Here is a 24955-nt window from a genome sequence, read left to right as displayed (position 1 = left end):
TATATTAACACCTAGGGACTTACAGTGATCTCCATTAGAAATGTTCTCCCATCAATGCAGTAATTATAACTTGGAGGACTTTTCCTATTAGTGAAACTCACAACCTGACTTTTAAACCCGTTTATCATCATACAATTTCATGCTGCCCATCTCACAACATTGTCAAGGTCTTTTTGCAGTTGCTCACAATCTTGTAACATATTTATTACTCTATCTATATATCAGGTTGATTCACCAGTTCCTTGTAGTTTAGTTTTATGCATCCTGTCATGTTTACTACAATTCTGAATTATATCAGTCCCTCTCCCCAAAACATTGGTAATATAACAAGATGTGTGGTTACGGGCTTAAAGCCAGAAGGAATCATGAGTGCCACAATTAACTCGTTGTGAGTAAACCAAATGAACATGTAAAGCGAGCACAGATGCGAAGAATACGTACCTTATAACAGGAGATGCACACACAGATCACGAACAGGTATAGTATATGCTGGAAACTGCGCACTACATGTCAAGCCTCGTAGTAGCTCACAAGGCAGAGACGCGGTGGGAGATGTGGTAGGGGACGGTGATCGAAGGTTTGAATCCCACACAAATTTTTTAAAATTATTTATTTTGCTGCCAATTGCCTGGGATGTGGTAAAGTTGCATACGTGATAACTTCCACAGACTGATTAGTATATTTATTATTTACTTAATCTGTTTACCTACAAGGGGTGGTTTTTCCCTTGGACTCGGTGACGGATTCCACCTCCTCCACCGCAAGGGCAGTGTCCTTGAGCGTGAGAAATTTGGTCGGGGATACAACTGGGGAGAAGGACCAGTATCTTGCCCAGGGTGCCTCATCTGCTACAGTAAGCACAGGCCTTGTAGGGGATGGGAAGTTTGGAAGGAACAGGCAAGAAAGTCTGAGGGAAGCAACATGACTATATCCCAGGCAATTGGGGGGAAAATAAAAAATACTTGCGTGTGATTTGAATCTTCAACCACCGTCCACTACCACAACTCCCATCGTGCTTCTGCCAAGTGAGCTATTGCAAGGGTTGACATGAAACACGCAGTTTTCAGCATATACAATATCTGTTCCTGGCCTGTGTGCCCACTTCCTGTTGTAATGATACATTTTTTTTTTTTTTTTTTTTTGCTATTTGCTTTACATCGCACCGACACAAATAGGTCTTATGGCGACAATGGGACAGGAAAGGCCTAGGAATGGGAAGGAAGCGGCCATGGCCTTAATTAAGGTACAGCCCCAGCATTTACTTGGTGTGAAAATAGGAAACCACGGAAAACCGATATGAGTATAGACGATATATCTTGCACCTTACATGCCCACTGTGCCAGCTCATGACACATGGTGTACTTCATAGCTGCAGACGTCAAATGTAGAATGTGGTCATAACAATGCAAGTTGACTGTGTAGATACAGAAGCGACAGAGATATGAATAATTTTTTGGGTATGTAAGGTGAACTCATTGTACACCAAGAATTTATGAAAGGAATATTTAGTAAACATGATGAATGTAAAAAAAGACAGGGTATTAGAATTCAGTGAGTTGGGAACAAAGATAGAACTGGAATCACAATAATCAAGCAATTGGACAGAACAGCAGATTCAATCTGGCTAGTAATTGTTAAACATAGCACCAGAGTAAAAGGTAAACCCTGAATGAAAATTAAAAGAAGCTGAAATCACAGCAAAATTCAAGTAAGGGTATAGGAAGGCTTTTTAAAACCATCAAGGATTACTACTTTGATTTGTATATGAATGTGTCTGGAGGCATCAGGGAGAGGAGACTGCAATCTCTGGTAGACAATAAAATTTAAAACAAGACATGTAATTTAAGATTTAAGACCACAAATGGGTAGCTAGGCTCAGATTTTCAATATGAACAAAACAATTAAGAAATGCTTCAAGAGGAGCAGACAGCTGTGTTTATATTTTATAGACCTAGAGAAGTCATATGAAAAGACTACCACTTGAGAAGATTTCTGCATAGAGGGATTATGATTTAAAAGCAGGTTAATACAGGCGATTAAAAAAAAAATCATACTGATAATCAGATTACAGAAAGATTCAATGGTAGAATGAGTTTTAGGTTCAGAGTATTAACAGGAGTAAGACAAGGCTATAAACATTCACCCATTTTGTTCATGCCTAGATAAATCACTGCTGGCCCCGTGGTGTAAGGGTAGTGTGCCTGCCTCTTACCCAGAGGCCCCGGGTTTGATTCCTGGCCAGGTCAGGGATTTTTACCTGGATCTGAGGGCTGGTTCGAGGTCCACTCAGCCCGCATGATTAGAACTGAGGAGCTATCTGATGGTGAAATAGCGACCCCAATCTAGAAAGCCACGAATAATGGATGAGTGGATTTATTTTACCAACCACACAACTGTAGGCCTTCGGGCTAAACAGCGGACGCTTGGTAGACCATGGCCCTTCAGGGCTGTTACGCCATGGGGTTTGGTTTGTTTCGTTTTGTTCAGATAAATCACTGAAAATCATAAAATGGTGGAGTGAGATTCAATTAGGATGAAATCTTGCTTCCAGTTTTGCTTCTACAGATGTAACAGCATACCTGTTGAAAACTTACTCTAATATAAAGAGAAGTCAACATGGAATGAAAATCCTCATTTTCAAGGGTGAAGTGATTATGTTAAGGAAGAGATTCAAACAGAATAAATGTCACACAGGAATCAAAGTTGGAGCAGGTGGACCAGAAAATGTTCCCATAAATAGTGAGAGAAATCAAATCAAGGAGTAGGAAAGCTATAATGTTACTGGTTTTACATCCCAATAACTACTTTAACAGTTTTTGGAGACACCAATGTGGCAGAATTTTGTCTCGCATGGGTTCTTTTTTGTGTATAAATCTACTGATATTCTTCAAATATCAGAATACTGAGCCAGGATTGAGCCTGCATACATAAGCTCAGAAAGAAAATACTGTACTGTCTGAGCTACTCAGCCTGGTGGGAAAGCTAATAGAGTTAAGTTCACAATTGCAATCAACGGTGCAAGTTTTGTGAGAAGGAAGAGAGTTCTTACATCAAATTATATGTACACAGTGTGAAATTCAAACTGGCCTTACTTAAAGGGACCAGGGGAATCATATATTATTCATAAGTAGGATATAACAGTGATGAAGGTAGCAACACCAGTTCCAATTGTAAATGGGGCCGATGACCTTAGACCCCTTTAAACAACAAGCATCATCATCATCATCATCTAATTGTATACTGTTGGGAGAAATAGCAAGAAGGTATTCACAATGAGAAGACAAAGGCTGAGAAGGGAATTTTAGGATGAAAGTGGTGTATACATGGTCTGACAGAAACAGATTTTAAAGTGAAAATATTTAATTACGAATATATAATTGAAGACTACAGTTCCTGGAATGTTTTAAATGCACTGTTGTATTTGGCTATGAAAGTTAGTCATTACTTGTCCTAATACCTTGCGCTGTATCATATCCATTTCCTCACTGATGTGTTTACTTCTATATTGCTGATTTGTCAGCTCTGGTTGTAAACGTTACTGTTCAGATAGCCCCAATGGCAAAAGACAGGGGCTGTAAGGTCTCATGAGAGTGGTGGCTCTGGAATATCTCTGACATGGCAGTCACTCAGGAATCTAATTCAGCAAAATTATCCTGCTAATTTTTGCCACTTTGTTGAATTCAGAGATTTTTATGTTCCTCAGTATCACACACATTTGACAAGAGAAATGTTACAAACATGTACCTGCAGCACTCAGAATTCATAGTAACAAATATTATTTTTTTGCTAGAGGCTTTACGTCGCACCAACACAGATAGGTCTTATGGCGACGATGGGATAGGAAAGGCCTAGGAGTTGGAAGGAAGCGGCCGTGGCCTTAATTAAGGTACGGCCCCAGCATTTGCCTGGTGTGAAAATGCCATCTTCAGGGCGGCCAATAGTGGGATTCGAACCTACTATCTCCCGGATGCAAGCTCACAGCCGCGCGCCTCTACGCGCACGGCCAACTTGCCCGGTAACAAATATTCTAGATTCATTCTCAAAGAGATACAGTCTGATTACTTTGATACCCAATACAACATACCCAGTGTTACTTGGGGATAATAAGGATGCTGATAAAGTTTGCAGAGATTCACAGCAGCCCAATAACTGAAATTCTACTGAAATGGAAGTGAGCTTTTTTTTTTATTTTTTTTATTTTTTACGTCGCACCGAGACAGATAGGTCTTATGGTGACGATGGGACAGGAAAAGCCTAGGAATGGGAAGAAAGCGGCCATGGACTTAATTAATGTACAGCCCCAGCATTTGCCTGGTGTGAAAATGGGAAACCACAGGAAACCATTTTCAGGGCTGCCGACAGTGGGGTTCAAACCCACTATCTCCCAAATGCGAGCTCACAGCTGCGCGCTCCTAACCTCACGGCCAACTAGCCCGGTGAAGTGAGCTTCATCACATATCAAAAGATTCTTCATCAGGCCTGATGGTCATTAATTAATTGCATTACCTGGTAACAGAATTTCAAGCATATTAACTTATCTTCACTGGTGGGAGATGTGTTGCATAAAGAGTGTTTTATGGGATAAAATTCAAGATATTCACGTATAATACTCAATACACTTCTGCCTAATATTTGCCATACAATACACATTTATTTGCCAATTATATGAACTCCACTGTACAAATCCCGCACCTGCAGTACATTTTCATGCATCAGGTCTACACTGAACATGGTCAGCCTGTGTTACAATACAATACTTTTCTCCCTTAAAACCAGGGTTGCAGTGGTAACAGAAATAGGTTTCAGACTCACTCGTGAAATGATAAAGATGAATGAGTGTGTAACAGCTTACTTAGGACGTAAAGCCCCCCCCCCCCCCCCCCAAATCCTCTTTCTTACTGTAACAAAATAAAGTCATAAAAACCCACCCACGAGGCACAATCCCCCCTCCTTCATTTTTCACATCCTTTTACTCATAAGTTTATAATTCCCAATTACGGACCATTTATATTGGAATTATAAATTTGCTCATTCATGACAAATATTTCAGGTTCACTATAGGCCGGTCAAAATCGACAAATTAACAAAATATGATGTATCTCTGATTTTTTTAGTATGTTGTTTGGACCCATTAGGGCTATGTACATCCAAGTTTGCAACTCTCAAAAAGTTGTGGAAAACATTTTACACACGAAAAACCGCAAAATTTTTGGACTTGTTTCAGATTCTGTTGTATATCTCCCAATCCACGCATTTTTCATTGAAGCTACTCCATATGTTTTTACGAGCATTAAATTTGTGACAAATTAAGCCCAACCGGAGCTCTGTAGGTCAATTGGTTACCGAATTACGGCACTTTGAAAATAGGCCAGTTTTTCAAAAAATTGAAAATTTTAGTTTTAGACCTTCTTTAGACCAAAATTGCGTCGAAACCATTGATCCTACGAGGAGAACTTGTAGAATATAATTTGTAGGCAATTTAATTAGCTTTAAATTAAGTGCAGAGCGGGGTCTGTAGGCCTCATAGTTCTCTCAAAATCTCAAAAAACCCATATAAGGTAAAATCGCATTTTCCTAGAAATGTTCCATAACCTTTTCTATCTTTTGTTTTTTGGTTTGGTAATGAAAAAGAAGGCATGTAATCATTTACAAAAACGGTGAAATGTATTTAATATAAACATAAGTAATCAAAAGTACAGTAAATCAATCAATCAATCAATCAATCAATCAATCAATCAATCAATCAATCAATCAATCAATCAATCGAATTAGACACATAGTCAAACTCGTTGCCTTGTTTTTGATGGCCCCGAGCCATCACTTTCGTTGCTCTCTTCAACAGGTAGGTCTTCGACCCCTATAGGTAGGTACTCCAGTATTGATGGATCGTCAGGGTTGTCTTGAGGCTCGTCATCGTCATCCTCTTCAGTGATATGGGCAGCATTCTGGCACGTTTCCCCAGAGCAGATAGCACACATCACAGAACATCTGAGCCCTGCTTTCAGGCAAGTGCAGCCACCTCTGCACCCCTTCTTGCATTTGCAAGAGAGGAGTTTTAGAGCTCTGAGGGGGCAGGAGCTTGCCGACTGGTAATGGGGATGAATCCAGCCGAGGTCAATTCCCAACCCCAGTCGGTGGCCTCTTTCTCCACTCCCAACCACTTTTGCACCTGGTGGTATGTGTGGTAGTGGTGATACGATGCAGCCACTATGGTTGGGGGCAAATGGGCCAGATTTGCTTTGGCGTTGGCTGCTGTCTTCACAAAAGTACGGAAGCATACATCGTTGAGGGTGTCTGTCCTTTCGTCTCCTCTATATGGGGCAATTACGCACTTGTCACTGGCTGCTATGACTTGTTGATGTATGGCATCTGTCTGGAGGAAAACTCTTGCTTGGTCCACTAAGGGCTTGATTTTGTCTGAAGTGGCCCCATATTTTCATCTTCCCCTGCCAGAAGAGGGCAGAGGTGGTGTCGCACCCAGTAAATGCGTGAATGAAAAGTTCAAATCCAGGTGGTAGCTCCACTTCCTCTTGGTTGAATCAGCTGGTGGAGAATTGGACGCAACCCGCCTCACCTCTGCCACTCCTCTGGAAGTATACGTTTGTTTTAGTGGATCATAGACTGCAGTGGAGCATGAGCAAATCAACATCCTCTCCAAAGATCATGACGTGGTCATTGGAGGTACTTTTTTGCAGAGCAGTCACGACGATATCGCGGTCTGAGTCTTCTTTTGATATTTTTGTCTCAATCCCCTCGAGAACAAAAGCAGAACAGAGATGCTTAATGAGACAAACCTTGTTTTTGTCATTCAAGAGCATGTTCTCTTGGGGGACTGTGATGATGGTCGATGCGTCAAACACAATTTCCGCTGATGCTGCAGAATACCGTCGTGATCGCTCTGCAAATTTGGTGCTCTTTTGGGCGCCATCCTCAGGATGGCCGTCAAAGGCTACACACATTTCTCCCAAAGTGGTTAAATATGTAGCTTGCTGTGATGGCCGTACCAAATCATTCCGATGCCCCACGACTGTATTGCCGAGGTATCCTCCATCGACGACAGCAAATGTTTTTGTCTGCACACTGATGTTCTCTGTGGCTTGGGGGAAGGCAGCGTCGAAAGCTGATTTTATGCCTTTATGCATCCCTTCGTTGGAAAATAGGGCCATTGGATATGGAGCGAGCTCGTATGTGAAGTGGGCCTTCAACTGTAGGTCTGACTGTTTCATGATAAACACACGCTGGGAGAGGTGGTAGGCGTTCCCAAAGAGAGGACTTTTTCTTTCCTAGAGAAGCTGACATTCCTAAAAGTTTTTCCAATAATTCGGTTCACCACTTTTAGTCCTTCTTCTCAGGCAGTGTGGCAATTTATGTGGGGGCTACCTACAGTGCCACTGCTGATGGATACGAGTTTATCTATTGATGGGAATGATGGATGCTTATTGGACCAGGCTTTCAGTTTTTTCACGTCAGAGGTATCTCGTGCAATTTGCGTAGGTCACATATCGACATAATGTTCACTTGTTGTGGAGGAAATATCCCAATACCCTTCTACCTCTTCACATATATTCAGCATATATACCATCCCGCCCGTCCAACAAGAGAGCACACTTGTAGAGATACCTCTGCCATGGCTTTGGCCACCCTGGCTCTTCACTGAAAGCATCAATACCTGTTCAATTGTCAAGTCAGTCCAAGGACCTGACCAAAATTTGTCGGATCTGTGGATGGTGAAGAATCCTTTCGTGAACAATTGATATTCTGTTGGGTCCATCCAGACTTGCAGAGTGCTCATATCTTGTAAATATAAACAAGCACCAAGGAACACCTGCCTACGCACAACAAAGAACCGCTACAATCCTCAAGGGCAAGGGCTCTTGTCACTCTACCATTTTTTGCACACATTAGCTTGTTGACTAATAATATTAGTACCTACCTACAATTTATGCTATCCCTACTACACGGGGCCGGCTACCAGTATGGTAGTAAAGCAAGTGAAATTGAATCAAGATGTTGAAAACTTAGTGAAATCAGTGGTGTTCTGTAAGAAGGAAGTGAACTCTCAGATGAGAATATCTTAACATTGGTCTGTTTTGAGACTGACTTTGCTGTGTGGGAGTGAAAGCTAGATGGACTCAGGATATCATATACTTAAGTTGGAAGTAGTAGGCAAGAAAGTACTGGGAATGATTACTGGTACAAACATGTGGGAAAAATGGCACGATGATACTTGGAATGAGGAGATAAAGCCCGAGTTATGAATGAACTCAACCGGATGAGGCTATGTGTATAAACCAGCTTCCGTGGTGGAGTCATGCGAGGCAAATAGTGGAGGATAGGTTATCTACGAAAATAACGGACTCAGCCAAGGAGGGTAAGAGAAGCAGAGGAAGACTAAGGCAATGAAATGATGGCTTTTAGTGCCAGGAGTGTCCGAGGACATGTTTGGCTCGCCAGGTGCAGGTCTTTTGATTTGACTCCCGTAGGCGACCTGTGCGTCATGATGAGGATGAAATGATGATGAAGACGACACAAACACCCAGCCCCCGTTCCAGAGAAATTAATCAATGATGGTTAAAATTCCTTACTCTGCTGGGAATCTAACCCGGGGCCCCTGTGACCAAAGGCTAACACGCTAACCATTTAGCCATGGAGCAGGACACTAAGGCAATGATGGCTAGACTCAGGTTTTAATGACCTAAGGATGGAACTAAAGGAGGTCTCAGAGCTAGCTGTAAATAAAATATTACAGAGGCATTTGGTTAATTCACAGAGGCTTTCAGACTGAAAGCTGAAAGACATAATAGTCTATAATGAAGATGTATGTAAATACTGCATTTGTCCTTAAACATTTTTATTTAAATTAGTTTTTGTAATTCTGGCTCTGGATAGGGATGATGCCATGTATGAAATGAGAAAGTTAGTGGATCCTTATAGACAATGGTGATTAGCGGTCAATATAGATAAAATATTATATCTTGTTATGGAAGGTGAGCAAGGAGAGGATTTGAATTTTAAGTTCGGCCAGGTGAAAAATGTGGATGTGTTTAAATACTTGAGTTCACTAATGGACATGACTGGCCAATGTGATGTGGATATATCTCACAGGTTGAGTCAAGCAAGGGTAGCCATTAGATCTTTAAATGGGATCTTTTGGAATCGGCACATTTACAGATGAACAAAGAAAGTGGTGCTGCGTGTTGTGGTTGAAATCGTCCTGAATATGGCTTGGAGTGTTGGACACTCAATGAGAGATAAAGTGGGAAGATTGAGGCTGTGGAAATGGATGTGTTTCGGTGGAGCATGAAAGTTACCCATATGGATCGGCTGAGAAATGAATATGTAAGAATAGCGATGGATAAGGAAGAACCAGTTATGGATAGGATTGATGCTAGAGCACTGAGATGGTATGGACATGTCCGACGGATGGAGGAACAACGATGGCACAGTGTTTGCTCAACTGTCTCCACCCGGAGATGATGTCAAGGGTGACCAACGGCAACTGGAGGGGAACAATAGGTAAAGTTATGGAAAGAGAGATCTCTCCGAAGGAGACTGGGAGGATAGGAATATGTGGCATCCGAGAACAGGCAACTGCTTTTAAAGTGGAAATGTTTGTAAAAAATAAATGTAAGTAATTTTTGTTTCTTTTCCTTCAGCATTTGTCCTGCACAGTGGCGGGTTCCTCTAAATAGATTTGATGTCTCCATTTAGTTCTGCCCTGGGCCATGTCTGTGTGGAGACTGGCATGCTTCAGATCTTTGTGAGAAGTACAGGCCAATTGTTGTTTAGGTCATCCCTTTAGTCCCCTGCTGATCACTTCTGAAGTACAACCCATCTTCCCAATACTATCTGCTCTTGTCCTTAGTGTTATGCCCTAACCACTGAAGACGGCTCTCAACATTTTATTCTGAATCAGTGCAGCACCAAATCTTTCCGTGATTATTTTACTGGAGATGTGATCCAGTCTAGTAATGCCTCTGCATTTGAGTCTCCATGATGTCTAGTTGACATTCTGCTGCAGTTGTAGTTGGCCAACATTCACAACCATACAGTGCAACAGTTTGGATAATAAATTTTGATTTGAGATGATCTTTCATCCTCTGGTTGTTGTTCGCCATTTCATCTAGACTGTGTTTCTCCTTGCTTTGACCTCTCCAACAAGTTGGCCATTGTCAGTGACAGTCAAAATAAAAAATCTAGAGACTGTTACATATAGGGGCCAGATTTTTGAAAATACATATTTCTTGGCTTTCTTGGATTTATTACATATTCTAAAGATAACATCATATTTCAGCATTTACATATGAAATGAAGTATAATTTAAAACATCCCAAACAAAATTGGTTTCGCCTGTGTGTTGGACATCCTTTGTACGCAACTTTCTGAGTAACAGGTAACAATATTTCATGCAAGCAGGCTGCCTGGCTATTTCAAGAAAGGGATGGGATGGGACATTCCTTCCACCATCTGGGCAGAGTGTAGCCAGGGGTTAGTTTTGTGAGGAGTTTCTTAAGTTAATGTGTTACTTTATACTTAGTATGCATATCCTTTACTCAAAATGCCCCAAGAGAAGAGCAGCATAAAGTAATAATTAAATCCGTGGGTGACAGGTAATAGTGATTATTCAACTCATGGTGTTGTCTTCTATTGTCAAGTATGCCCGAAGGAAATGAAATGTGAAAAGAAATTTCAACTTGTACGACATGCAAAAATGACTGCACATATTACAGCAAAGGAGGGAAAGAAGAACAATACACAACTACTACTTACGCATGTAGAAATGAAGCCTCCACTTAATACATTTTCAGCTCATATTTATAAGGCTTTAGTATACAGCAATATTCCTTAGAATAAATTAAACAATCCAGTTCTACAATCATTCCTGAAGAAATAACGTGTAAACCAAAATATCCGAGGACTAAAGCAGATTCAAATTATTAGTCAGTACCTGAGTGGAATCAAGGTGTCTTTGATAGATGAACGTTTAGAACCGTCGGTGCCAGTGTATAAATTTTGTCCCAGCACTGCAGTTGCTGTAGAAAGGTCATTCACAGCCTATAAACTTACCTTGACACACTATAGACATAATTTGTCCCCAGAAAAAATTGAGAAACCTGCACTTATCTATTGTAATGCATCTTTCTGCAGTGAATGATACAGGTATAAAGTGAATGAATAAAACTGGCCTACACTTAAGTGCATATTTTTCAATTTTTAATGCCAATTTTCTACATTTGTAGTGCATAACTGTACACATATTTTAATAGTTTTCAATGCATAAAGATCTTGTCCCTAATTCTCACACTAAGATTTTGTGAATCATGGTCTATTATGAAAATATGACCACCTGCTCGAATTAACTTCAATCAATCAATACTGATCTGCATTTAGGGCAGTCCCCAGGTGGCAGATTCCCTATCTGTTGCTTTCCTAGCCTTTTCCTAAATGATTTCAAAGAAATTGGAAATTTATTGAACATCTCCCTTGGTAAGTTATTCCAATCCCTAACTCCCCTTCCTATAAATGAATATTTGCCCCAGTTTGTCCTCTTGAATTCCAACTTTATCTTCATATTGTGATCTTTCCTACTTTTATAAACGCCATTTAAACTTATTCGTCTACTAATGTCATTCCACGCCATCTCTCCGCTGACAGCTCGGAACATACCACTTACATGTAATAAATATCATTTTTGGTCCGTATTGATGATATTTGATTGAAATAATAACAATAAGTTATTTATTAGACCACCTAATCAATACAAAATAACTTATTGTTATTATTTCAATCACATACCACTTAGTCGAGCAGCTCTTCTTCTTTCTCTCAGTTCTTCCCAACCCAAACATTGCAACATTTTTGTAACGCTACTTTTTTGTCGGAAATCACTCAGAACAAATCGAGCTGCTTTTCTTTGGATTTTTTCCAGTTCTTGAATCAGGTAATCCTGGTGAGGGTCCCATACACTGGAACCATACTCTAGTTGGGGTCTTACCAGAGACTTATATGCACTCTCCTTTACATCCTTACTACAACCCCTAAACACCCTCATAACCATGTGCAGAGATCGGTACCCTTTATTTACAATCCCACTTATGTGATTACCCCAATGAAGATCTTTCCTTATATTAACACCTAGATACTTACAATGATCCCCAAAAGGAACTTTCACCCCATTAACGCAGTAATTAAAACTGAGAGGACTTTTCCTATTTGTGAAACTCACAACAAGACTTTTAACCCCATTTATCAGAATGCCACTGTAGGCCTGTGTTATCAAAGTTGTAGTGACAAAGGCTCTATCATTCACTGACTGTGAAGTGGAGTCAGCGAGTACAGTAAGGGATGGTTGCTAAGTAGAGCTAGTGCCTAGAAGATCCAATTTTACATCAGTAATTGTAATTCACAGAGTGCACATAAGAACCAGTGGGTATTTCAGCCTATCCAAATAATTTTGGAAGGCTCTTATATCGTACAGGCAAGTAAGATATTTTAATTTTACTTTTTCATTTTTTTCTGTAGGAGGTTACTGTAGTCATAACCCAGTTCGTGAACCATGGGCAATGGCTGAGTGGCCTAGTAAGTGGTCCTGAGAGTTGGGATACCAGTTGCTATGGAATGGGAGTGGGCTTCTTGGACATATTCTGAGTCATGGCCCTCCTTGTGCTCAGGCGGCTAGGACTATAAAATCCACCGTGGTCCCTAACCTGTTGGAGGAGAGATCCTCACTTAGACTATGTGTAAGTAGGATAGCATCCTGCTTCATCAATTTACTGGGCTGAGAACATGTTAGCAAGCCTCGGACCTAAGGGAATAAAGGAGTCCCAATCTCATTTCACAGGCAAGGGACTCCTTGGAAACAAGTTGGCGAACGAAATAGAATTCAATGGGGAGTTATGAATATTAATGAGGCTTATGGAAGAAAGAAAGTAGAACTGGCTAAGTCAGCAAAGAGAATGCATCTGGATGTACTAGCAGTAAGTGATATTCGGGTAAGGGGGGATAACGAGGAAGAGAGAGGAGATTATAAAGTGTACTTGATGGGTGTTAAAAAGGGAAGGGCAGAGTATGGGGCAGGACTGTTTATCAGGAATACTATTGCACGCACCATAGTTTCTGTTAGGCACGTAAATGAGTGAATGCTGTGGGTAGATTTGGCAGTGGGAAGAATTAGGACGAGAATTGTCTCAGTGTATTCACCATGTGAGGGTGCAGATGAGGATGAAGTTGACAAGTTTTATGAAGCATTGAGCGACATTGTAGTCAGGGTCAACAGCAAGGATAGGATAAAGTTAATGGGCGATTTCAATGTGAGAGTTGGAAATAGAACTGATGGATACGAAAGGGTGATTGGTAAATGTGGGGATGATATAGAAGCTAATGGGAATGGGAAGCGTTTGTTGGACTTCTATGCTAGTATGGGTTTAGCAGTTACGAATACATTCTTCAAGCATAAGGCTATTCACCGCTACACATGGGATGCTAGGGGTACCAGATCCATAATACGCTACATCTTAACCAACTTCGAATTCAGGAAGTCTTAAGAATGTACAGGTTTTTTCTGGGGATTTTTCGATATCTGATCTGTAGTAAATTAAGTGTCTCTAGGTCTAAGATAAGGAAAGTGAAATATGTCCGCAAACGAATAAGGGTAGAAAATCTCCAGGACGAGGAAATTCGACAGAAGTACATGGATATGATTAGTGAGAAGTTTTGAAACAGTGGACAATAAGCAGGTTCAGGGTACAGAAAGAGAATGGGTGGCATACAGGGATGCTGTAGTAGGAACAGCAAGGAAATGCCTAGGAATGACTGTAGGTAAAGATGGGATAAAGCGAACATCTTGGTGGAATGATGAAGTGAGAGCAGCTTGTAACCATAAAAAGAAGGCTTATCAGAAATGGCTCAAAACAGGGGCCTATCCAGACAGGGTATTGGACGGAGATGAAAGAAACAGAGCGAAACAAATAGTTGTTGAATCCAAAAAGCTATTTTTTGCTATTTGTTTTACATCGCACCGACACAGATAGGTCTTATAGCAACGATGGGATAGGAAAGGCCTAGGAATAGGAAGGAAGCATCCGGGCCCTTAATTAAGGTACAGCCCCAGCATTTGCCTCGTGAGAAAATGGGGAAACCACGGAAAAGACCATCTTCAGGGCTGCCGACAGTGGGGTTCGAATCCACTATCCCCCGAATACTGGATACTGGCTGTACTTAAGCGACTGCAGCTAGCGAGCTCGGTTTGAATCCAAAAAGAAGTCGTAGGAAGATTTTGGTAATAACCTGGAAAGGCTAGGTCAAGCAGTAGGGAAACCCTTCTGGACAGTAATAAAAAAAATCTTGGAAGGGGGGGGTAAAAGGAAATGAACACTGTTTTGGGTAATTCAGGTGAACTCATAATAGATCCCAGGGAATCACTGTACAGGTGGAGGGAATATTTTGAAAATCTTTCCAATGTAAAAGGAAATGTCCTGGTGGTGTTGCAAACAACCAAGCTCATGGGGAAGAAGAAGACAATGTTTGTGAAATTACTCTTGAGAAAGTGCAAAGGATGGTAAATAAACTCCACTGTCATAAAGCTGCTAGAATAGATGAAATTAGACCTGAAATGGTGAAGTATATTGGGAAGCCGGAGGATGAAATGTCTTCCTAGAGTAGTAAGATTAGCATGGAGTGTTGGTAAGGTACCTTCAGATTGGACAATAGCAGTGATTGCACCTATCTATAAGCAAGGGAACAGGAAGGATTACATCAACTATCGAGGTATCTCATTGATTAGTATACCAGGCAAAGTATTCACTGGCATCTTGGGAGGGAGGGTGTGATCAGTGGTTGAGAGGAAATTGGATGAAAACCAATGTGGTTTCAGACCACAGAGGGGCTGTCACGATCAGATTTTCAGTATGCGCCAGGTAATTGAAAAATGTTACGAGAGGAATAGACAGTTGTGTTTATGGTTCGTAGATCTAGAGAAAGCATATGACAGGGTACTGAGGGAAAAGATGTTCTGTGCCGGGCTGAGTGGTTCAGACGGTTGAGGCGCTGGCCTTCTGACCCCACTTTGGGAGGTTTGATCCTGGCTCAGTCTGGTGGTATTTGAAGATGCTCAAATATGTCAGCCTCACATTGGTAATTTACTGGCACGTAAAAGAACTCCTGCGGGACTAAATTCTGGCACCTCGGAGTCTCCAAAAACCATAAGAGTAGTTAGTGGGACGTAAAGTAAATAACATTATTATTATTAAAGATGTTTGCCATACTGGGGGACTATGGAATTAAGGGTAGATTATTAAAATCAATCAAAGGCATTTATGTTGACAATTGGACTGCAGTGAGAATTGATGGTAGAATGAGTTCTTGGTTCAGGATACTTACAGGGGTTAGACAAAGCTGTAATGTTTCACCTTTTCTGTTCTTAGTTTCCATGGATCATCTTCTGAAAGGTATAAAGTGGCAGGCAGGGATTCAGTTAGGTGGAAATGTAGTAAGCAGTCTGGCCTATGCTGACGACTGTCTTAATGGCAGATTGCGCCAAAAGCCTGCAGTCTAATATCTTGGAACTTGAAAATAGGTGCAATGAGTACCTATGGTATGAAAATTAGCCTCTCGAAGACTTGAAGTATCCACAATGATGCACACAAAATGCTGTCAACTTGCATCCACGGATTTATATACAATTATTTTCAAATTAAATACACATAACCTACATCAATGCCTTTGCTGGCGAGATGTAGTGTTACAGTGCACTATGTCTTCTAGTATGGGCTATATCAAATTTGTTACTTTCATTGACCTGTCTCAGTCTCATCCTTGGCTTTGACAATATGAAAGTGACTGAGGTATGAGTGATGCTAGTGATGCTATTCAGCCAGTCCCTGCTATGAATGGTGTGAAAATATCGCTCATAGGGTTGGTTGGTGCATGCATTTCAGTGGGCTTGGCAGACTGATATGTAATAGCAAGGCTGGCTTGGTCAGGAAAGCAACGGGAGACTACCTCACTCCTCATTTCCTTAGTACGCCTCTTCAGTGACGCCTAGGCTATTTATGACAGCTGTTGGCGGAGCTTCAGATGATCAAACCAGCCTTCGGGCTGACTACCCAACATACACAACCTACATCACTGCCATCACAACAAAAGACTTCAATCCGAAAACATCAACAATCCACCATTTCGAACAAGGCCTATCACCAAGTAAATGGAGACTGCAACCACTGCATGTCAACTACCACCTTTAATAAACCAATTCACATACTTTAAACACTCGTTAGCATGAGACACGTTGATCAGAACAACTCCTGTTAAACCATGACTTTTACTAAACAATAACTCTCTCCACCATCAAGACCACCTCCTTATATATGTGCCTGGTCAGGCTTCTAGAAAGATATGTTATAAAATGCGTTCTCATAAATTCTGCTTAATACATAGATATAATGTACAGAACATTCTACCATCATCTAGTGTCAAATATACGTTATTCTGGATGTTACAGTGTGTTTAAAAATACTGTAGTGGATTACACATCATATGTACAGGCAATAATAAATTATATACATGTTCTTACATTAACTGAACTCATATAAATGTCTATATACAGTACGTTTCATGACATAACCTCACAAACAATGCAATCATCCGACTACGTAAATAATAATACTAAATGGATGTAAACACTTCATAGCCATACATTACAAGTCAATAATAATAATAATAATAATAATAATAAAATTTCGAGCTCGATACTTGCATTATTTACCCATGGGTGAGAGAATATTGTTTTCAAGTTATATCAGTCTATTACACCTGCGTCAATATCTCCCCTAAAACTTGAAACAATTCCCACAGTCTACCACAACCATCGACTTTGTCTTGGTCACAGATTGTATCTTCTTTCTTCCCCGACGTTGCTGGATATGGTCTCATCCTCTTGACCGGATTGTGCCGTGTCGGGGTTGCCTCGCTGTCAGCCTCTTCCTCGATAACAGTCGATGCGTTCGCCTCATGACCAGACTAAGCTGTGTCATCAGCAGCCTCCCCTCCAGGTGGATCCAAGGTAGTACAAGGCTTACTCTGTATGCGCAGCGGTTGGGTGACTCGCCGCAACTCCGATGCATGGACCTTGACAGGAGGGTTGGTCTTTGGTAAGTAGACCCCATGGCCCAGCTGCTTATCCACCTCGACAGGACCAAACCACTTAGGTGCGAGACCTATGTGAAACCCTCCAATCTTATTACTGACTGAGTGGTTACGTCACAGTACTTGTTGGCCTGGTAGGAAGATCTGGGTCTCTTCGACATCTTGAGCCTTGGCCTGGGTAAGGGATTTCTTCTCGACCAAAGCTTGCTTCTCCTTGATGTCCTGCTGCTGCTGCCACTCTGCCAGGAAAACAGCTGCATCATCATGACCAGAAGTGGGTGGTGGACGAATCTCCCAATACCCACTATCATATAGCTGTCGACCAAAGAACAGCTCCGCTGGGGAATAACCGGTGATATGGTTGATGTGTCGTCGCAGGGCAAAGAGTGACTGTGGTATCCGACGGTCCCACAGTCGATGTTCTTTGTCTATTAGGTGGACCCGTCGCATTATTTTCAGCTCCTGGTTCCAACGTTCCGCTGGATTGGCCCTTCGGTTGTAGATAGGGGTGGTCCAGTGCTCCAAATCCCATTTTGTCATGAATACCACATCTTGTAGAAGGCTGGTGATGCGTCCCGTCATGGCTTCTGGTATCAGAAAGGCCTCAATCCATCTTGTGAAGAGGTCGGTGATTACTAGGAGTCCTGTTTTACCCTGTGGTGTTCTGGGGTAAGGACCCATCAAGTCCAGGGCTATGACCTCCCAAGGGCATTGCGGCCGTCTTACTCGCTGACTGGAATCTGCCTTCCTGTCGCTCGCCTTGGTGCAGGCACAGATGTAGCACCTCTTCACATAGTCCAGGATGTCTTTCCGCATCTTGACCCAGAAGAAACTTCGTCGAATAGACTGTATGTCTCTTCGCCTCCTGGATGCCCGGCTTCAGTGCTGTCATGGAACTTCTCGAGGATGTCCGTCGTGTGCTGTTTTGGTATCACCACTACTGCAGGCATGTCAGAGAGGTGAGATCTGTACATTAAGAGTCCTCTGTCAACTCGGAAGTTCTTGTAGCACATTTTGAATTCCCTCGGGACGAGTCGACTATCAGTGTTCTGTCTCCTAATCCAATGTGTCATGGTCCTACAGGGCTTGTCTTGTTCCTGCCACTGTTTGATTACTCCCAGATCAAGCTCCTTCTTGATGTTCATAAGGAGAGGTTCCTTAGGCTCATTCTGATGTTTTCGTGGGAACTCCCCCTCGACAATGGTGCTCCTAGCTTCAGGTTCCATCGCTGGGTGCCTAGATAAGCTGCTTGGTCCTATGTTCGTCGGTCCTGGGACATAACACACATTGAAATCAAATTCTGTGATTAACAGCGCCCAACGCATCAGTTTAGATTTTGAGCCAGAGACCGAGTTCAACCATTTGAGAATGGTGTTATTGGTGTAGAGCTGGAATTTCCTTCCCTCCAAGTAGCCTCTGAATTTGCCCATGGCCCACACCACGGCTAAGGCTTCCTTCGCAGCAGTGCAGTAGCGTTGTTCACTGGGAGATAGCATTCTGCTGGCATACTCGGTGATGTCCCGTCCGTCGTTACTCCTCTTTTGGAATAACACTACTCCTAAGCCGGAGTCACTGGCGTCCGTATGCACGCATATTTTCCGTTGAGGGTCGGGATGGGCTAGACCCGGAACACTGCATAACGCAGCCTTAATGTCTTGGAATGCTGCTTCTTCCTTGCTGGTCCACTGAAATGGGCGGTTGTAATGGAGTAGATCAGTGAGTGGTATTGCCTTCTCTTCAAAGTATGGCATGAAGCTGCTGTACCATCCACAAAAGCCAAGGAACTGACATACTTGTCACTTGGTCCGTGGGTGTTTAGCTTCTTTGATAGCTTGATTCTTCTCCGGTTGCCTTTCTAAGCCTTCAGATGTTAGGACATGGCCAAGATATTCTATGCAGGACTGGGCGAAGTGGCACTTCTCAAGTTGGTAAGTCAGTCCATGAATCTTCAGTCATTCCAGTACTTTCCTCAGATGGACAAGGTGTTCTTGAAAATTCCTGCTGTGAATTAAAATGTCGAGATACACTTGACAAAAATCTCCAACATATCCTGATAATACCTTATCCATGAGTCGCACGAAGGTGGCAGGAGCATTCTTCAATCCAAAAGGCATTACTGTAAACTGGTACAATCCTTTTGGTGTAATAAAGGAGGTCAGTGGTCTAGAACTTTCCTCGACCTCCACTTGCCAGTATCCACGGTTGAGATCCAGTGTGCTGAAAATCCTAGACCCACTTACTTGTTTCAGTGAGTCTATCAGGTCAGGCACGGGGTAGCCATCACTAACAGTCTTCTCTTTCAACCTGCGGAAGTCCACACACAGTCGATACTCCCCATTCTTCTTTTTCGGTAGGACGATAGGTGAAGCCCAACAGGATATAGCGGGTTCGAGGAGACCTCACCCTTCCATCTCTTGAATCTTCTGAATGACGATGTTGCACTTATCCGGTTTGATTGGATATGGACATTGCTTGATGGCTGAGGAAGCGCTGCATTCAATGGTGTGCATTACCCTGGTAGTTCATCCTATTTTTTTTGTGAAGACTTTCGGAAAGTCCTTTCAGGTGCCTCTCAGCTCCTCTTCTTCACTGGGTCGAACATGCGTTACCAGACGTCTGTCTTTTCCCAAAAAGACTTCATGAGCTGCATAGTCTAGGATCACCTTGTATTCTACCAGAAAGTCATGACCTAATATGATGTCAGGTATCAGGTTCTGAATCACTGCAACATCAATTAAAACAGGCGGGTTCATGCATTTAACGGTTAGGTTAGTCTGTTCTCTAATGGAATAGGTTACCCCATCTGCTACTCCCACTACCCTTCCGAGATGGTGAGACTTCATAGGCGGTAGTAATCTGGTGTCAGTCCCGTTGAAAAACAAATGGCTTGCTTGGTTGTCGAGTATGGCTGAAAAATTCTCGTTGCCTATCTTTAAGATGATAGCCTGGCGGGGTTGGTCTGTTCTACTCGCAATCTGATCTATCCCTCTCCTACTTGACCAGGGTCACTTGTCTATCGTGTTTTGAGGCGCATTCCTGTTCCCGGTCCCATCCCCCCCTCAATCCAGAATGGGCCGCACCTAGTTTTCCGACGTCAAGGCTGGGCACTTGTTCTTTAGGTGTCCCGCTCTTCCACACTGGTTGCACTTCCTAACTGCACTGGTCTCTTCCGTAGCTTTGCTCTTGTGTTCGTCCTCCATCTGGGTGATGATTCTGCGTAGATCATCAAAGGATCTCTGTTGTGATACTTTCACTAGGGGTGGAATCTTATCGTGGAGTAGCTCTGTGATGTCTGGCAGGAGCCGATGACCTTCGATGTTAGGCCCCTTTAAACAACAAGCATCATCATCATCATCATCATCATCATCATCATCATCATCATGTGATGTCTGGTAAGATCTCATTTTCGCTTCCATCTGGGTGCAGACGTTTGAAGAGTTGGTACTTCTGTAGGACGAATGCGCTAGCTCTTGTGCCTCAGTCAATAGCTTCCTTTTCATGGAACTCTTCACCCCTTTGGAATTAAACATAGCGAGGAATTCCCTCTTGAAGTCCGTCCAGGTTAAATTCAAACCCTTCAAGTTATTCCACCAAGTAGCGGCTTGCCCCTTTAATCGCGGTGTGATGATTTGCACGAAGATGTCCTCTGGTAGATTAGTCCTTCCCAACAGACTGACCGATCCCTCGATGAAGCTAGTCGGGTTCTCTTCCAGTCGCCCGTGGAATTCCGGAAGGCTCTCTATAATCACCTTCGGGTCTAGGTGTGCTGTATTGCTGGTTAGGTTTGAGGGGGTTAGAGGTGTGGTGATGCGTCAATCTATCTTCTACTGCATGAAGGATACTCTCCCTTATACTCTGCACGTCTCCCTTGATGGTCGAAAACCGGTTTTCTAACCTTCCTTCAACAGCAGAAATATAGCTGCGAAAATTTCCCTCCACAGCACAGACACGGCTTTCAAAATTTCCCTCAATGGTAGAAATCCCCTCCTGAACCTGTTGCTTTATGCTGGAAACCTGGATTTCCACCTCCTCCTTGAGGTTCGAGATATCCCCGTCCAGCTGGCTTACTCTACTATCGACCTGGTCAACCTGTCCCAGTTCTGACCTGGTGTCCGATATCTGCTGCGTTAATCGATAGGTGACATCGCTAATTTGTGATGAAATTTTGTCATTTACGGTTGAATTTTCGATTCTAGGCCTTGTTCAACTTTGTAAACCTGCGTGTACACTTGTGATATTTGTCCGGTTAAAACAGAGTTAGCTTGAGCAATTTTGTCATTTACTTTCAAAATTTAGTCTGCAATCTGTTCTGTTAGGGCAGAATTAACGTCTGAAATTTTGTCTGAAAGTTTGTCATTTACTTTCAGAATGCTGTCTTAAGGTGGAATTGAGTGTCTGTATCATGTTCGTTAACTTAGAAGACATTTTTATTATATTTATCTCTTCTTCTGTCTCCGAGTACGATGAAAAACTTTTCGGGATCTTCTCCTTTTTTGACGAGATCTTCCCATAACCGTGTCTGCAGCAATTTCTTCTTCCCGTTCGTCAGGAGATTTCTCTTGGTAAGTTCATCTTTGAGTTGTTTCACCGACATATTTTCTAGTAACACTTGCATTTTGATCTATTTTGCACTACACTCTTATTCGCTCATAAATTCTTACGGCCTTATCACGGTCGCCAGTTGAAGTATCCACAATGACACATACAAAATGCTGTTGACTTGCATACATGGATTTATTCACAATTATTTACAAGTTAAATACACATAACCTAAATCACTGCCGTCACTGCAAAACACTCCACTCCGAAAACATCAACAAACCACCATTTCTAACAACAGCCTATCACAAAGTACATGGAGACTGCAACCACTGCATGTCAACTACCAACTTTACTAAACCAATTCACATACTTTAAACACTCGTCACCATGACGCAAGTCTGATCAGAACAACTCCTGTTAAACCATGACTCTTACTAAATAACTTTCTGCACCATCAAGACCACCTCCTTATGTATGTGCCTGGCCAGGATTCTAGAAATATATGCTACAAAATGCCTTCTCATAAATTCTAGAGTGCTTAATACATAGATATAGGCCTAATGTACAGAATATTCTACCATCATCTAGTGTCAAAGATACGTCATTCAGGATGTTACAGTGTGATTCACAATACTGTAGTGGACTACACATTATATATACAGGTAATAATAAATTATATACAGGTTCTTACATTAACTGAACTCATATAAATGTCTATATACAGTACATGTTTCTTGACATAACCTCACAAACAATGCGATCATCCGACTACGTATATACGAATACTAAATGGATGTAAACACTTCATAGCCATACATTACAAGTAGTAGTAGTAATAATAATAATAATAATAATAATAATAATAATAATAATAATAATAATAATAATAATAATTTGAGCTTGATACTTGCATTATTTACCCATGGGTCAGAGAATATTTTTTTTCAAGTTATATCAGTCTATTACACCTGCGCCAGAGTCCGCCTCCGTAGCGTAATGGTTAGTGTTATTAGCTGCCGTCCTCGGGGACCCGGGTTCGATTCCCGGTACTGCCAGGAATTTAAGAATGGCAGGAGGGCTGGTATGTGGTTGAAATGGTACATGCAGCTCACCTCCAATGGGGCTGTGCCTGAAAAGAGCTGCACCACCTCAGGATGAGGACACGAGTTTACTTTTACCTGCGCCGGACTAAATTGATGTCACATAGGTAAGAAATTCAACAGAACTGAATGTCAGATTGGTGATACAAAGCTGGAACAGGTAGATAATTTTAAGTATTTAGGTTGTGTGTTCTCCGAGGATGGTACCATAGTGAGATTGAATCAAGGTGTAGTAAAGCTAATTCAGTGAGCTTGCATTTGCCATCAACAGTGTTCTGTAAGAAGGAAGTCAGCTCCCAGACGAAACTATCTTTACATCGGTCTGTTTTCAGACCAACTTTGCTTACAGGAGCGAAAGCTGGGTGGACTCAGGATATCTTATTTATGTGTTAGAAGTAACAGACATGAAAGTAGTGACAATGACTGCTGGTACAAACAGGTTGGAACAATGGCAGGAGGGTACTCAGAATGAGGAGATTAGGGATAATTTAGGAATTAATTCGATGTATGAAGCTGTTTGCATAAACCGTCTTTGGTGGTGAGGGACATGTGAAGCAAATAGAGGAGTATAGGTCATCTAGGAGAATAATGAACTCTATTATTGATGGTAAGAGGAGTAGAAGTAGATGAAGACAATGATGGTTAGACTCAGTTTCTAATGATTTAAAGATAAGAGGTATAGAACTAAATGAAGCCACAGCACTAGTTGCAAACAGAGGATTGTGGCAACGTTCAGTAAATTCACAGAGGCTTGCAGACTGAACGCTGAAAGGCATAACAGTCTATAATGAAAATGGGATAGGGAAGGGCTAGATGTGGGATGGAAGCAACCGTGACTTTAAATAAGGTACAGCAGCAGGTAAGTCAAGGGAGAACCGTCAAAATGGGACAGAAGCAATATCAGACCCCACTATATCTCTTTCAGGCATTCAAAAGCAGTACTGGCAGCAACATCTTGTTTCGTTCTGCACCATTTGTAAGCTATCACAAGGGAAGCTGCAATCTCTCTCCTCCTATGTTGATTCTCATTAAAAGCATGTCATTAGTAGCTTTGTATGTAGTGGCTAAAAAGCTAGAATGCATCCACAATAGACCTAATATATTTAAGGACTAGCTCAACAGATCTCTAATCACAGATAAAAGTTGTGTACATATATGAGGCCTGCTGAGAAGATAACCAAACTTTAAAAATGTATATGGCACTGTATAGTGGTATCTTCTGTAAATACTGGAATTAGCCATTTGCCATGCATTTCTGAAACAATTAGTTATTGCTCAGCATCTTTTAGTTTGTGAATATGAGGAGTTTGTGTTGTGGCTGTCGAAATATCTGAATATTACGAGCTAAGTATCAACATTTGCTTCCACTTCAAACATTTATAGAGACACACAGTGGTGTAGAAATAATTTGCCAAGGGCGATGAAAACACAACAGGTCAGAATGAATGTGAAAGTGTTGATGATTGTCTTTTTTAACATCAATGATGTTGCACAACGAGAATTCCTACCTAGGGTCAAATGCTGAATTGCTCACATTATCTCCTAGTTTTGAGAAATTTGAGAGAAAATGTCAGAAGAAAAAGACAAGACTTATGGAGAAACAGCTCTTGGAGTCTCTAACATGACAATGTGCCACCTCGTGCATCGCTGCTGATTCATGAACTTTTGACAACCACAACGACAATTGTGCTTACCCTCCATTCTACTAATCTGACCTAGCCCTGGCAGATTTTTTCTATTCCCCAAACTGAAATTCACTCTGAAAGGGCAATGATTTCAGGCATATAAAGAGATCAAACTTTAAATTGCAGGCAGAAGAGGAAATTACTTCAAGGGAAACAACTAGGCTAGGCTGTAGGTAAACTCCTAAAGATATCTTTCTGAAGTTTGGCTAATTTTTTTTTTTTTTTTTTACAGGACTCATACAGTAGTGATCCTCAGTTCAGGAGCTTTCCACATTTTTGAAAGACAATGGATTCACTATTACAGTGTGGAGTACTATCTTTTTGACTTGTCACCACTGGTGGAACTATAGAGATAAATTACAACACACAAGTGCCTTACTGACAGCTTATGCTTTCCAGGAAGTGGCTCCCAAGGGCCATGGCTATAAGATAATGTGCTGTTCCTTTGTCACCAACTGAAAACATCTAGGTTTAGCTATAATGTCA

General features: G+C 41.7%; 1 protein-coding gene across 5 annotated transcripts in view; it reads right to left on the bottom strand.

Moving 5' to 3' along the window:
• LOC136864256 (ribitol-5-phosphate xylosyltransferase 1) overlaps positions 1-24955 on the bottom strand; it is a 36354-nt gene that overhangs the window by 3365 nt on the left and 8034 nt on the right. The window lies entirely within an intron of this gene.

This window comes from Anabrus simplex, chromosome 2 (genome assembly GCF_040414725.1).
Source record: "Anabrus simplex isolate iqAnaSimp1 chromosome 2, ASM4041472v1, whole genome shotgun sequence".
NCBI classification, from domain to species: Eukaryota; Metazoa; Arthropoda; class Insecta; order Orthoptera; family Tettigoniidae; genus Anabrus; species Anabrus simplex.
The sequence above is the reverse complement of the archived record's forward strand: the minus strand, read 5'-3'. Positions and strand labels throughout refer to the sequence as shown.